The sequence below is a fragment of the Macaca fascicularis genome, chromosome 1, assembly GCF_037993035.2.
Source record: "Macaca fascicularis isolate 582-1 chromosome 1, T2T-MFA8v1.1".
NCBI classification, from domain to species: Eukaryota; Metazoa; Chordata; class Mammalia; order Primates; family Cercopithecidae; genus Macaca; species Macaca fascicularis.
The window spans coordinates 115,303,665-115,317,935 of record NC_088375.1 but is presented as its reverse complement, the minus strand read 5'-3'; the positions used below and the strand labels follow the sequence as shown (position 1 = coordinate 115,317,935).

Sequence of the window (14,271 nt, the reverse complement as noted above, 5' to 3'; positions counted from 1 at the left end):
ATGCAGAGAAGGCCATAAACGAACTGACAGAGATTAAAAACTATGACATGAGAAATACGTGACAAATGCACAAGCTTCAGTAACGGACTCGATCAACTGGAAGAAAGAGTATCAGCAATTGAGGATCAAATGAATGAAACGAAGCGAGAAGAGAAGTCTAAAGAAAAAAGAGGAAAAAGAAATGAACAAAGCCTTTAAGAAGTATGGGATTATGTGAAAAGACCAAATCTACGTCTGACTGGGGTGCCTGAAAGTGAGGGGGAAAATGGAACCAAGTTGGAAAACACTCTTCAGAATATCATCCAGGAGAATTTCCCCAACCTAGTAAGGCAGGCCAACATTCAAATTCAGGAAATACAGAGAACACCACAAAGATACTCCTCGAGAAGAGCAACTCCAAGATACATAATTCTCAGATTCACCAAAGTTGAAATGAACGAAAAACTGTTAAGGGCAGCCAGAGAGAAAGGTCGGGTTACCCACAAAGGGAAGCCCACCAGACTAACACCAGATCTCTCGGCAGAAACTCTCCAAGCCAGTAGAGAGTGGGGGTCAATATTCAACATTCTGAAAGAAAAGAATTTTCAACTCAGAATTTCATATCCACCCAAATTAAGTTTCATAAGTGAAAGAGAAATAAAATCCTTTACAGACAAGCAAATGCTTAGAGATTTTGTCACCACCAGGTCTGCCCTACAAGAGATCCTGAAGGAAGCACTAAACATGGGAAGGAACAATGGGTACCAGCCATTGCAAAAACATGCCAGAATGTAAAGACCATCGAGGCTAGGAAGAAACTGCATCAACTAACGAGCAAAATAACAAGCTAATATCATAATGACAGGATCAAGTTCACACATAACAATCTTAACCTTAAATGTAAAAGGACTAAATGCTCCAATTAAAAGACACAGACTGGCAAATTGGATAAAGAGTCAAGACCCATCAGTTTGCTGTATTCAGGAGACCCATCTCACATGCAGAGACACACATTGGCTCAACATAAAGGGATGCAGGAAGATCTACCAAGCAAATGGAGAACAAAAAAAAGCAGGGGTTGCAATCCTAGTCTCTGATAAAACAGATTTTAAACCATCAAAGATCAAAAGAGACAAAGAAGGCCATTACATAATGGTAAAGAGATCTATTCAACAGGAAGAGCTAACTATCCTAAATATATATGCACCCAATACAGGAGCACCCAGATTCATAAAGCAAGTCCTTAGAGACTTACAAAGAGACTTAGACTCCCATACAATAATAATGGGAGACTTCAACACCCCACTGTCAACATTAGACAGATCAACGAGACAGAAAGTTAACAAGGATATCCAGGAATTGAACCCAACTCTGCACCAAGCGGACCTAATAGACATCTATAGAACTCTCCACCCCAAATCAACAGAATATACATTCTTCTTAGCACCACATCACACTTATTCCAATATTGACCACATAATTGGAGGTAAAGCCCTCCTCAGCAAATGTACAAGAACAGAAATTATAACAAACTGCCTCTCAGACCACAGTACAATCAAACTAGAACTCAGGACTAAAAAAACTCAATAAAAACCGCTCAACTACATGGAAACTGAACAACCTGCTCCTGAATGACTACAGGGTACATAACGAAATGAAGGCAGAAATAAAGATGTTCTCTGAATTCAATGAGAACAAAGATACAACATACCAGAATCTCTGGGACACATTTAAGGCAGTGTGTAGAGGGAAATTTATAGCACTAAATGCCCACAAGAGAGAGCAGGAAAGATCTAAAATTGACACTCTAACATCACAATTAAAAGAACTAGGGAAGCAAGAGCAAACACCTTCAAAAGCTAGCAGAAGGCAAGAAATAACTAAGATCAGAGCAGAACTGAAGGAGATACAGACACAAAAAACCCTCTAAAAAATCAATGAATCCAGGAGTTGGTTTTTTGAAAAGATCAACAAAATTGATAGACTGCTAGCAAGACTAACAAAGAAGAAAAGAGAGAAGAATCAAATAGATGCAATAAAAAATGATAAAGGGGATATCACCACCGACCCCACAGAAATACAAACCACCATCAGAGAATACTATAAACACCTCTACGCAAATAAACTAGAAAATCTAGAAGAAATGGATAATTTCCTGGACACTTACACTCTCCCAAGACTAAACCAGGAAGAAGTTGAATCCCTGAATAGACCAATAGCAACCTCTGAAATTGAGGCCATAATTAATAGCCTACCAACCAAAAAAAAGTCTAGGACGAGACGGATTCACAGCTGAATTCTACCAGAGGTACAAAGAGGAGCTGGTACCATTCCTTCTGAAATTATTCCAATCAATAGAAAAAGAGGGAATCCTCCCTAACTCATTTTATGAGGCCAACATCATCCTGATACCAAAGCCTGGCAGAGACACAACAAAAAAAGAGAATTTTAGACCAATATCCCTGATGAACATCGATGCAAAAATCCTCAATAAAATACTGGCAAACCAGATCCACCAGCACATCAAAAAGCTTATCCACCATGATCAAGTGGGCTTCATCCCTGGGATGCAAGGCTGGTTCAACATACACAAATCAATAAACATAATCCAGCAAACAAACAGAACCAAAGACAAAAACCACATGATTATCTCAATAGATGTAGAAAAGGCCTTTGACAAAATTCAACAGCCTTTCATGCAAAAAACTCTCAATAAATTCGGTATTGATGGAACGTATCTCAAAATAATAAGAGCTATTTATGACAAACCCACAGCCAATAACACACTGAATGGGCAAAAACTGGAAGCATTCCCTTTGAAAACTGGCACAAGACAGGGATGCCCCCTCTCACCACTCCTATTCAACATAGTGTTGGAAGTTCTGGCTAGGGCAATCAGGCAAGAGAAAGAAATCAAGGGTATTCAGTTAGGAAAAGAAGAAGTCAAATTGTCCCTGTTTGCAGATGACATGATTGTATATTTAGAAAACCCCATCCTCTCAGCCCAAAATCTCCTTAAGCTGATAAGCAACTTCAGCAAAGTCTCAGGATACAAAATTAATGTGCAAAAATCACAAACATTCTTATACACTAGTAATGGACAAACAGAGAGCCAAATCATGAATGAACTCCCATTCACAATTGCTTCAAAGAGAATAAAATATCTAGGAATCCAGCTTACAAGGGATGTAAAGGACCTCTTCAAGGAGAACTACAAACCACTGCTCAGTGAAATAAAAGAGGACACAAACAAATGGAAGAACATACCATGCTCATGGATAGAAAGAATCAATATCGTGAAAATGGCCATACTGCCCAACGTAATTTATAGATTGAATGCCATCCCCATCAAGCTACCAATGACTTTCTTCACAGAATTGGAAAAAACTGCTTTAAAGTTCATATGGAACCAAAAAAGAGCCCGCATCACCAAGACAATCCTAAGTCAAAAGAACAAAGCTGGAGGCATCACACTACCTGACTTCAAACTATCCTACAAGGCTACAGTAACCACAACAGCATGGTACTGGTACCAAAACAGAGATATAGACCAATGGAACAGAACAGAGTCCTCAGAAATAATACCACACATCTACAGCCGTCTGATCTTTGACAAACCTGAGAGAAACAAGAAATGGGGAAAGGATTCCCTATTTAATAAATGGTGCTGGGAAAATTGGCTAGCCATAAGTAGAAAGCTGAAACTGGATCCCTTCCTTACTCCTTATACGAAAATTAATTCAAGATGGATTAGAGACTTAAATGTTAGACCTAATACCATAAAAATCCTAGAGGAAAACCTAGGTAGTACCATTCAGGACATAGGCATGGGCAAAGACTTCATGTCTAAAACACCAAAAGCAACGGCAGCAAAAGCCAAAATTGACAAATGGGATCTCATTAAACTAAAGAGCTTCTGCACAGCAAAAGAAACTACCATCAGAGTGAACAGGCAACCTACAGAATGGGAGAAAATTTTTGCAATCTACTCATCTGACAAAGGGCTAATATCCAGAACCTACAAAGAACTCAAACAAATTTACAAGAAAAAAACAAACAACCCCATCAAAAAGTGGGCAAAGGATATGAACAGACATTTCTCAAAAGAAGACATTCATACAGCCAACAGACACATGAAAAAATGCTCGTCATCACTGGCCATCAGAGGAATGCAAATCAAAACCACAATGAGATACCATTTCATACCAGTTAGAATGGCAATCATTAAAAAATCAGGAAACAACAGGTGCTGGAGAGGATGTGGAGAAATAGGAACACTTTTACACTGTTGGTGGGATTGTAAACTAGTTCAACCATTATGGAAAACAGTATGGCGATTCCTCAAGGATCTGGAACTAGATGTACCATATGACCCAGCCATCCCATTACTGGGTATATACCCAAAGGATTATAAATCATGCTGATACAAAGACACATGCACACGTATGTTCACTGCGGCATTATTCACAATAGCAAAGACTTGGAATCAACCTAAATGTCCATCAGTGACAGACTGGATTAAGAAAATGTGGCACATATACACCATGGAATACTATGCAGCCATAAAAAAAGGATGAGTTTGTGTCCTTTGTAGGGACATGGATGCAGTTGGAAACCATCATTCTCAGCAAACTATCGCAAGAACAGAAAACCAAACACCACATGTTCTCACTCGTAGGTGGGAACTGAACAACGAGATCACCTGGACTCGGGAAGGGGAACATCACACACCGGGGCCTACGATGGGGATGGGGGAGGCGGGAGGGATTGCACTGGGAGTTATACCTGATGTAAATGATGAGTTGATGGGTGCAGCACACCAACATGGCACAAGTATACATATGTAACAAACCTGCATGTTGTGCACATATACCCTAGAACTTAAAGTATAATAAAAAAAAAAATTAAAAAAAAAGACTCATCTAAAAAGGTCCTAGATCTAATAAATGAATTCAGTAAAGTTTCAGATACAAAATCAATGTACATAAATCAGTAGCACTGCTATACACCAATAGCAATCAAGCTGAGAATCAAATCAAGAATTCAACCCCTTTTACAACAGCTGCAATAAAATAAAATAAAATTCTTAGGAATATACCTAACCCTAAGAGGTGAAAGATCTCTACAGGGAAAATGATGAAATACTGCTGAAGGAAATCAGAGATGACACAAACAAATGGAAACACAACCCATGTTCATGAATGGGTAGAATCAACATTGTAAAAATGACCATACTGCCAAAAGCGATCTATAAATTCAATGCAATTCTCATCAAAATACCACTAACACTCTTCACAGAACTAGAAAAAACAATCCTAAAATTCATATGTAACAAAAAAAGAGCCCACATAGCCAAAGCAAGACCAGGCAAAAAGAACAAATCTAGAGGCATCACATGACCCAATTTCAAACTACTACAAGGTTAGAATTACCAAAACAGCATAGTACTAGTATAAAAACAGGCACGTAGTACAATGGAATGGAATAGAGAACCCAGAAATAAAGCTAAATACAGCCAACTGATCTTCGAGAAAGCAAACAAAAACATAAAGTGAGGAAAGGACACCCTATTCAACAAATGGTGCTGGAATAATTGGCAAGCCACATGTAGAATAATGAAACTGGATCCTCTACTCTCACCTTATACAAAAATCAACTCAAGATTGATCAAAGACTTAAATCTGAGACCTGAAACCTAAAAATTCTAGGAGATAACATCAGAAAAATTCTCCTAGATATTGGCCTAGGCAAAGAATTCATGAGCAAGTGCCCAAAAGCAAACGGAACAAAAACCAAGATAATTAAACTAAAAAGTGCCTACACAGCAAAAGCAACAATCCGTAGAGTAAACAGACAACTCACAGTATGGAAGAAAATCTTCAGAATCTATATACCTGACAAAGGACTAATATCCAGAATCTACAAAGAACTCAAGCAAATCAGCAAGAAAAAAGCAATCAATCCCATCAAAAAGTGGGCTAAGGACATGAATAGACAATTCTCAAAAGAAGATATACAAATGGCCATAAGCACATGGAAAAATGCTAAAATAAAAATTACTAATTATCAGGGAAATGCAAATCAAAACCACAATGTGATATCACCTTACTCCTGCAAGAATGGCCATAATTTAAAAATCAAAAAGTAATAGATGTTGGCGTAGATGTGGTGAGAAGGAACAGTTTTACACTGCTGGTGGGAATGTAAACTAGTACAACCACTATGGAAAACACTATGAAGGTTCCTTAAATAATTAAAAGCAGAACTACTATTTGATCCAGCAATCCCACTACTGGATACCTGCCCAGAGGAAAAGAAGTCATGTTTATGAAAAAGCCATCTAGGCACACATGTTTACAGCAGCACAATTCACAATCGCAAAAATATGGAACCAGCTTAAATGCCCATCAACCAAGTGGGTAAAGAAAATGTGGTATATATACCATGGAATACTACTCAGCCATAAAAAGGAATTAAATAATGGCATTCACATCAACCTGGATGAAGTTGGAGACCACTCTTCTAAGTGAAGTAACTCATGAATGGGAAAATCAAACACAGTATGTTCTCACAAGTGGTAGCTAAACTATGAAGACACAATGGCATAAGAATGACAGAATGGACTCTGGGGATTTGGGGAAATGGATGCGAGGAGGGTGAGGGAGAAAAAAAAAGAATAGTAAGAGAAATTGAGAAGAAAAAATCAGCTGAGGATAGGAAAAAAAATTTAGGAGTTCTTAACTTGGGTTTATGAACTTGTGAAACTGTATGCAGTTTTGAGAATGCATATACACATTTTTCAAGATAGGAGGTCAACATTTTAATCAAAGTAAATAGTGACCCCACCCACCCCCCTCAAAAAGTATAAGAACTCTGAGGACAAGACTTAATACACTTATAGAAACAAAATGAGGCACATCAACATATCTAAAGAAAGAATATGTCCCCTTGAGGGGTGGAAGCTTTAAAAAAGAAGCTCTACTGGGAAAACTTCAGCCTTGGGTTTTAAAGAACTGCCCAAGTGAGTTGGCACTATGGCACAGGCCAGCAATATGTTGCTCAAGGAACAGGTGTGTCCCATACTGGAGATGGATCTTTGGATAATGATAGCTTGATTACCTTAGCCAATGAAGTGCTTCAGTGAACTCCCTTTGCTCTGATTCCATACCCATCAAGCTATCTTACTTAATAATTTGGCTTCCCAACTAAATCTGCCTGCAAGTACAGACTATGGTAATTATTGAAGAAAAGTAGTTGATACTCCTCATCATTCCATCTACATATAAGACATGTGTGTTTGGGGGGGAGGGTGTTTTTGACTGTGTGCAAGAGCATGCACTTGTGTGCATGCGCGCACACACACACATTAATGTTAGTCTATAAAACATTTTCCTAACTTGGCTTCCAGCATGTTACCACTTCCTACTTATCTTATACTTATCTGGATAATAGATCTTGTCTGGTTCTCATCATCCCAGCCACTTAATGTTGGAATGTTCACAGGCTCAGTACTGGAACCACCCCTCCCTTCTCACCCTCCCCTCCCATCCTTCCCCTCCACTCCTCTCTTCTCTTTCTAAACCTACTGCACAGATAATCATACCCTATCTCAAGGCTTTCAGCACAGTCTATACAGAGGACTCTCAAATGTACATCTCCATCTATATCTCTCCCCTAAGCTTTGGTCTCACATGTGTAACTGCCTACCTGACATTTCCACTTAGATGTTCACTAAGCATCTAAACTCAATTTGCCTAAAACTTAACTCCTGATAATCCCTGATCTTCCCTCCCAAAATCTTGTTACTGTTACATTATTTTCTATCTCAGTAAATTGCAAATTCATTCTTTCAGTTGCTCTGGCCAGAAACTTTGGAATCATCATTGACTCTTTTGTTTCTTTCATCTTCCATCTAATTAGTCAGAAAATCTTATTTGCTCTAGCTTTAAAATAAATATCCATGGCCGGGTGTGGTGGCTCATGCCTGTAATCCCAATGCTTTGGGAGGCCAAGGTGGGCAGATCACTTGAACTCAGGATTTCGAGACCAGCCTGACCAACACAGTGAAACCTCGTCTCTACTAAAAATACAAAAATTAGTCAGGCATGGCGCTCTCCTGTAGTCCCAGCTACTTGGGAGGCGGAGGCAGGAGAATCGCTTGAACCCAGGAGGTGGAGTTTGCAGTGAGCCGAGATAGCACCACTGCACTCCAGCCTGGGTGACAGAGTGAGGCTCTGTCTCAAAAAATGGAATGAAATGAAATGACATGAAATAAAATACAAAAATAAAATAAATATCCAGAACCTGATCACGTCTCATGAAACCATCTTCACCACTCACCCTAGTCCAAGCCACCATCACCTTTTGCTTGAATCCTGTAGCCTCTTACCTGGTCTCCTCGCTTCTACTCTTGTTCCTCTATATTCTATTTTTAACATGATAACCAGAGTGAGACTTTAAAACTTACATCATATCACGCTATTCTCCCACACAAAACCTTCCCATGACTTCCCAATTTAATGCCAGAAAAAGTCAAAGTCTTTACAATTTATTCTAAGGTTCTATACAACTGACCTCCCCACGTCCACCCTCCTATTAGCCATCTGACTTCGTATATTATTACTATAATGAACAGCATAATGCAAACCACCCCAAGGTTAAGGTCCTGGCTCTTCACCCTTGTTAGCTGTGCGCATTCTGTTGCTTGTGTGGCAAGTTACTTAACATCTGTTTCACAGATCCTCATCTGTACCGTCTTATAGGGTTGATATAACGATTAAATGAGTTAATACTTGTGAAGTATTTAGAAAAGTATCCAACACATAGTAAGTGCTATATAGTATTTGTTACAGAAAATGCTCACTCTCCTGCAGCCATACTGGCCTCTATGCTGGTCTTCAAACATGACAGTTTAGCCCCCACCTCGTGGCTTTTCCATTCTTCTTTCCTCTTCCTCGCATCCTCTTCCCTCAGATATCTACTTTGTACATGTTCTCACCACCTTCAGGTCTTCCATTAAAAGTCACCTTCTTGGAGGCCTCTGCTGACCACCCAATTTACAACTGTGGTACCCTTTGGCTACCCACCTCCTGATTCCTGCTTTGCTTTGTTTCATTCTCCATATCACTATTATCTAACATACTATATATCTTAATTACTTGTTGTCTGTCTCTCCTACTGGAATTTAAGATTTCTGTTTTTCACTGGTCTATCTCCAATACCTACCACATAATAAGTATTCACTAAATACTTGTTGAATCAATACTATAAAATACTCACAACTTCATTACTCTCATGAATTAGAGATGAGGACAGAATTCACCAGGTGACATATTCAAATAATCCTCCACTGAACAGGGTCTTCTAATCATTCAGAAGACAATGGGTCCAAAAAGTTTTACATGACTACATAAACGAGAGAAGAATAGATATTTACACTTATTCAGCCTCTGTTGTTATCTTTCCACCTCTTGAATATTCTTCTAAACTGATTAAAGGATTAGGAAGCTGGCTGTCTCTCTGCCTCAAATTCTATTCTCCAAGAGAGTTCAATTGTCAGGTAGACTACCTATCCAATACACTAGCATTCAATACATTTGTTGCATCTCCTCAACCTCAATCCTTTATTCCCATGTTATACCCTGGGCCTTGCCATTACACAGAATTTCTCCATTTTTGAAATCATAAATGTCAATATTCTACTCAGTCTGCAACCTTCTACCTTTTAACTCTTTCATTCTCTAATTCCCACTATATGTGCTCTTCAACCTTATTTAGAAATCACAGCCTTTGATTTTTCCATTTTTTGCTGATACAGCACTCCCTACCTGTCTTCTCTTCTTCCCTACCCAGCCTGGCCCCAAGGTCATCACTTGGACTATGTTCTCCCGAGCAACCTCAGCTCCCCTAGCCAAGACAAAAACTCCAATCGTGGATCAAGGGTAGAGAACTCATTCTTCACTTATACCCCTTACTAGCTGAGCAGTTTTGGGGGAGGGGGGGAAATCTCAAAATAATGCAGAATTTTGTTCCAAATCTAATTTGCAATTTCTAATTTCAATTAGGCTCTCAACCCTGCTTATAAAACCCTTTTTAAAAACCTGCATAATACCTACAGTGTGCCTAGCACTGTTCTACATAGTTACAAATATTAACTCATTGAATTCTCACACTCATGGTAACACTCTGAGGTAGATACTATTTGGATATTTTTCCCACAAATAGAGGATTTTTTATTTGCCACTATTATAAGTCTGAACTTCAAACAGATTCTTGGACTGGTGGTTCATATACATCAGTTCGTTCAACTTTAGCACCTGTCTTGTCCCCAGTAACTTTTCCAAAACTGCTACCTTCACCATGAAGCTCCATAAGTCTTCCCAATTCAAACTTCGGCTTCTTCAGCATTTTTACTTTTCTAACGAAGACATCATAGAGAGGATAAATAGATTGGCAAGCCTTTTCTATGTCTTTTCCATTACTGTCTGGAATCAATTATTGACCACTTATTTCAAGTCATTTGTCTGTATCTCTCAGGTCATGATTTCCATCATCTTATTCCGGATTTGGAGGACCTGTTGGTGCTGAGCATAAGAGGTCTTCCATATCTGATTGTTGCATTTTTTAGTGAAACCAACACAGAACAAATGAAGCAAGTAAACATCAGTAGTCTTGACATCAATGTGAGCTTCAATCATTGTCTGCCATTTTTTGACCATGGAACACATTTTGTCATGGGTAAGATCCATGCCATGGATGTTAGGCAGTTTTTGCCCTGAACGTCTTCAGTAATTAGCTTGAATTTTCTAAATGCAACTTCATCATTCTGCAAATCAATAAGACTCACTTAAAACACACAACCCTTGAAGCCATCAGATGCAATTTTGATTCCTTGGGTCCTGGTGACTAGCATCTTTCCAATATTTCTTATATTGAACATAGCAAGTGCTTTCACATCATACCAATCATTCTTAGAAAATAGATCAACCACTTTCTTCTTGGCTCCCTTTTTGCCGCCTTTTATTAGGCGCTTGTTCTTGCCAACTGCCATGGTGCTGCTCAGAGAGCCAAAAACTGAGGTATATACTATTATGGTCTGTTTTACAGATGAAAAAAAATTAAGGCACAGAAAAATCAAGTGACTTCACAAGGTCACACTGCCAGTAAGCAGTAGAGCTTACTAGCTCCAAATCCTGGCAGTCTAGCTCAAGCTTTTATCTCAATGTTCTTCTCCATGTTATAAACGAAAATGAGGTACAGAGAGGCTCAGTAACTTGCCCAAGGATACCCATTTATTGAATGGAAGAACTTTGGTTTGAATGCAAGGAGACCGATTGCAGAATCCATACACAAACCCACTAACATACACCATCACCTCAGGACTAAAGCCATCTGAGAGAATGATGCTCAGTAGTGTTTGGAGCTCCTTGATTTCCCACGCCATTCTCAGCAAACTTACCTAGACCCACACCTATCTCTACCTTTCTCCCACTCTCCTAGTGTTCAATCATTTGCTCTGGACAAATTTTTTCCCATTTCTTTCCATCTCTTTCCTGTATCGTCAATCTCTCCATCTTTACTTGCTCTAACAGTCATGTTCAAGTTTCTTTCATCCCAAAAGACCTTACCTTCAAGAAAATTTTTGGGAAGGCCATTCTTTGTAGCTTCCTTCACCTGCTCACTCCCTTCTCAATCAGGATCTTCAAACGAGCAATACTCACTTTCTCACGTTTTCTCTCATTGTAACTGAACTTCTTCACCAATAACTTTTCTAAAACTTTTGTTTGCTAATGTCTTTAGTGATAATACCAACTGTAAATTCTTTTTTTTTTGAGATAGAGTCTTGCTCTGTTGCCCAGGCCAGAGTGCAGTGGTGCTATCTGGGCTCACTGCAACCTCCACCTCCTGGGTTCAAGCTATTCTCCTACTCCAGCTTCCCGAGAAGCTGGGATTATAGGCACCCACAACCACTGGCCTCTAATTTTTGTATTTTTTAGTAGAGATGGTGTTTCACTATGTTGGCCAGGCTTGTCTCAAACTCCTCAGGTGATCCACCCACCTCAGCCTCCCAAAGTGCTGGGATTATAGGTTAAATTCTAATGGATAATTTTTAGTCTTTATCTTATCATGTCACTATCTTGCTCTTCATTTCTTCTTCTTGACATTCTCTACCCCCTTGGAATGCTTAGATCTACACTCTAACGATTCTTCTGCCATCTCTGTCTCCCTTTTTTAATTCCTCAACTCTGGTTTCCTCCCCAGGGTTTGAACTGAGAGAAATTTTAAAAAGCTTGATTTAACATTCCCCGCCACCCACCCACTCCCATCCCCCCACCCCTGCAATGTACATGCTTTATTCTTAATGATCTCCCTGTAGAAAATGGAATTTAAATGGTATTCAGCTGACAGTAATCCCATCAGTGGTCATGGCTTTGTTACTCCTTTTTGAATAGCCACCCCTCTCATTCCCCATTCCTTCTAACTTGCGGTCAAAATGGAAACTGGCTGACCCTATATCCACATGGTTGGTCTAAAGGTAAGCATCTGACTTTCAAAAGACAGGTATAATGGAAGCCTGACCAAAATCCCTGCTAGCTAGATGGAAAAGACAGACAAGAGGGCAAGCTGTGTCTCTATTTTAGTCCTAGATATGTTAATATATTTTCAATCAAAATTAAGGGAATGTGGTCTGCTAAAGAAGTTTTGTTCTATTTTAGAATGTGAGACACAGTGCAGGAGATGTCAGGTGGATGCTGAAACACTGAAATTTCAAAGACACTTTAAAGATTTATGGTTATAAAGTATAACTGGTTCTGGATTTTACAAGATGTCTGGCCACTGTAGTCACAGACTGCAAGAGAATGTTTGTGTCCTCCCAAAATTCATATGTTGGAACCTAATTCCCAATGTAATGGCATTAGGAGGTGGGGCTTTTGGGAGGTGATCAGCGCCCTCATAAAAAAGATCTCAGAGAATGAACCAGGAAGGAAGCCCTCACCAGACATGGAATGTGTCAGCACCTTGATCTTGGACTTTCTAGCCTCCAGAACTGTGACAAATAAATGTCTGTTGTTTATGATACACAGTCTATGGTATTTTGTTATAGCAGCCTGAATACAGTTAGACATAGATTTACCAGATAGATGCTGCAACCAAACCTGTCCTCTTGGCCAGGCAGAGTGGCTCACACCTATAATCTCAACACTTTTGGAGGCTGAGGCAGGAGAACCATTTGAGCCCAGGAGCTTGTGATCAGACTGGACAGCATAGTGAGACCTTGCATTTAATAAAAAACAAAAAAGGTAGCTAAATGTGGTGGCCTGTGCCTGTAGTCCCAGCTACGCAGGAAGGTGAGTATCACAAGGAGGATCACTTGAGTCCAGGACATCAAGGCTGCAGTGAGCTCTAACTGCACCACCGCACTCCAGCCTGGGCAACAGAGCGATACTCTATCTCAAAAAAAAAAAGAATCCCATTCTCTCTAACAGATATGATATAGCACGATTTAAGGTTTTATTAAACATGTAATGACAATTTGGTAAGCAAGCATTGCAATAAAGCTTTCCTGACCAACTACTATAATATCACTGGCCACTTTAAAAGAAGAAAATATAAATTCTTTGCAAAACCTTGGTTATATAGATATAAAATCTGTTTGAACCACATTTCTCTGCATTTATCAAGGTGCAAAGAAAAATGAAGTTGCATTAGCTTACAAATGGCCTATCTACATGACGTAACGGTGCAGTGAGACCTAGGGCTGTTTTCTTGATCTATGCAGGGCATACCAAGATCTACAGAGCAAAAATGCTAGGCATGGTTTGACAGGTTGCTTAAACGGGGCTTAAGGTAGGTAAATGAGAAAAAAAAAAAAAAAGGCAATGTCAATACAATCAATGAGCTTTTTATTTGCTTTATAAGTGGAAGAAAGCATACTCTGGATTATAAAAGCCCATCAGTGGTTATATAGATAATATGGCACATTTATGAACTAGACAGTTCCTTGAGGCAAAACCATACTTAAAATCTCTTCATCTTAATCCTGAGTATGTCTACACTTTTCTATATACAAATGTAAAAAACCTCAGTATAATATAAAGAGGTGGCAAACCCTAGTATAATTAGTGGTACCTGTGAAAAATACTATTAGGGCCAGAGTGGCAATAAAAGTCAGTTAAGCAAGAAGTTTGAAATTCATACCCTCTTAGAGAAAATTGTTGAAATAAATTTTCTCTAAATGATTAGTATGACCTTCCAATCATTTATAAACATGTGGATACTTGGGGCAATAAG

The 14,271-nt window shown here is 39.1% G+C and overlaps 1 protein-coding gene and 1 pseudogene across 11 annotated transcripts in view; both read right to left on the bottom strand.

Moving 5' to 3' along the window:
• Nucleotides 1–14,271, bottom strand: part of WARS2 (tryptophanyl tRNA synthetase 2, mitochondrial) — a 113,480-nt gene that overhangs the window by 89,096 nt on the left and 10,113 nt on the right. The window lies entirely within an intron of this gene.
• LOC135971483 (small ribosomal subunit protein eS1-like) lies at nt 8,910–13,442 on the bottom strand (annotated as a pseudogene).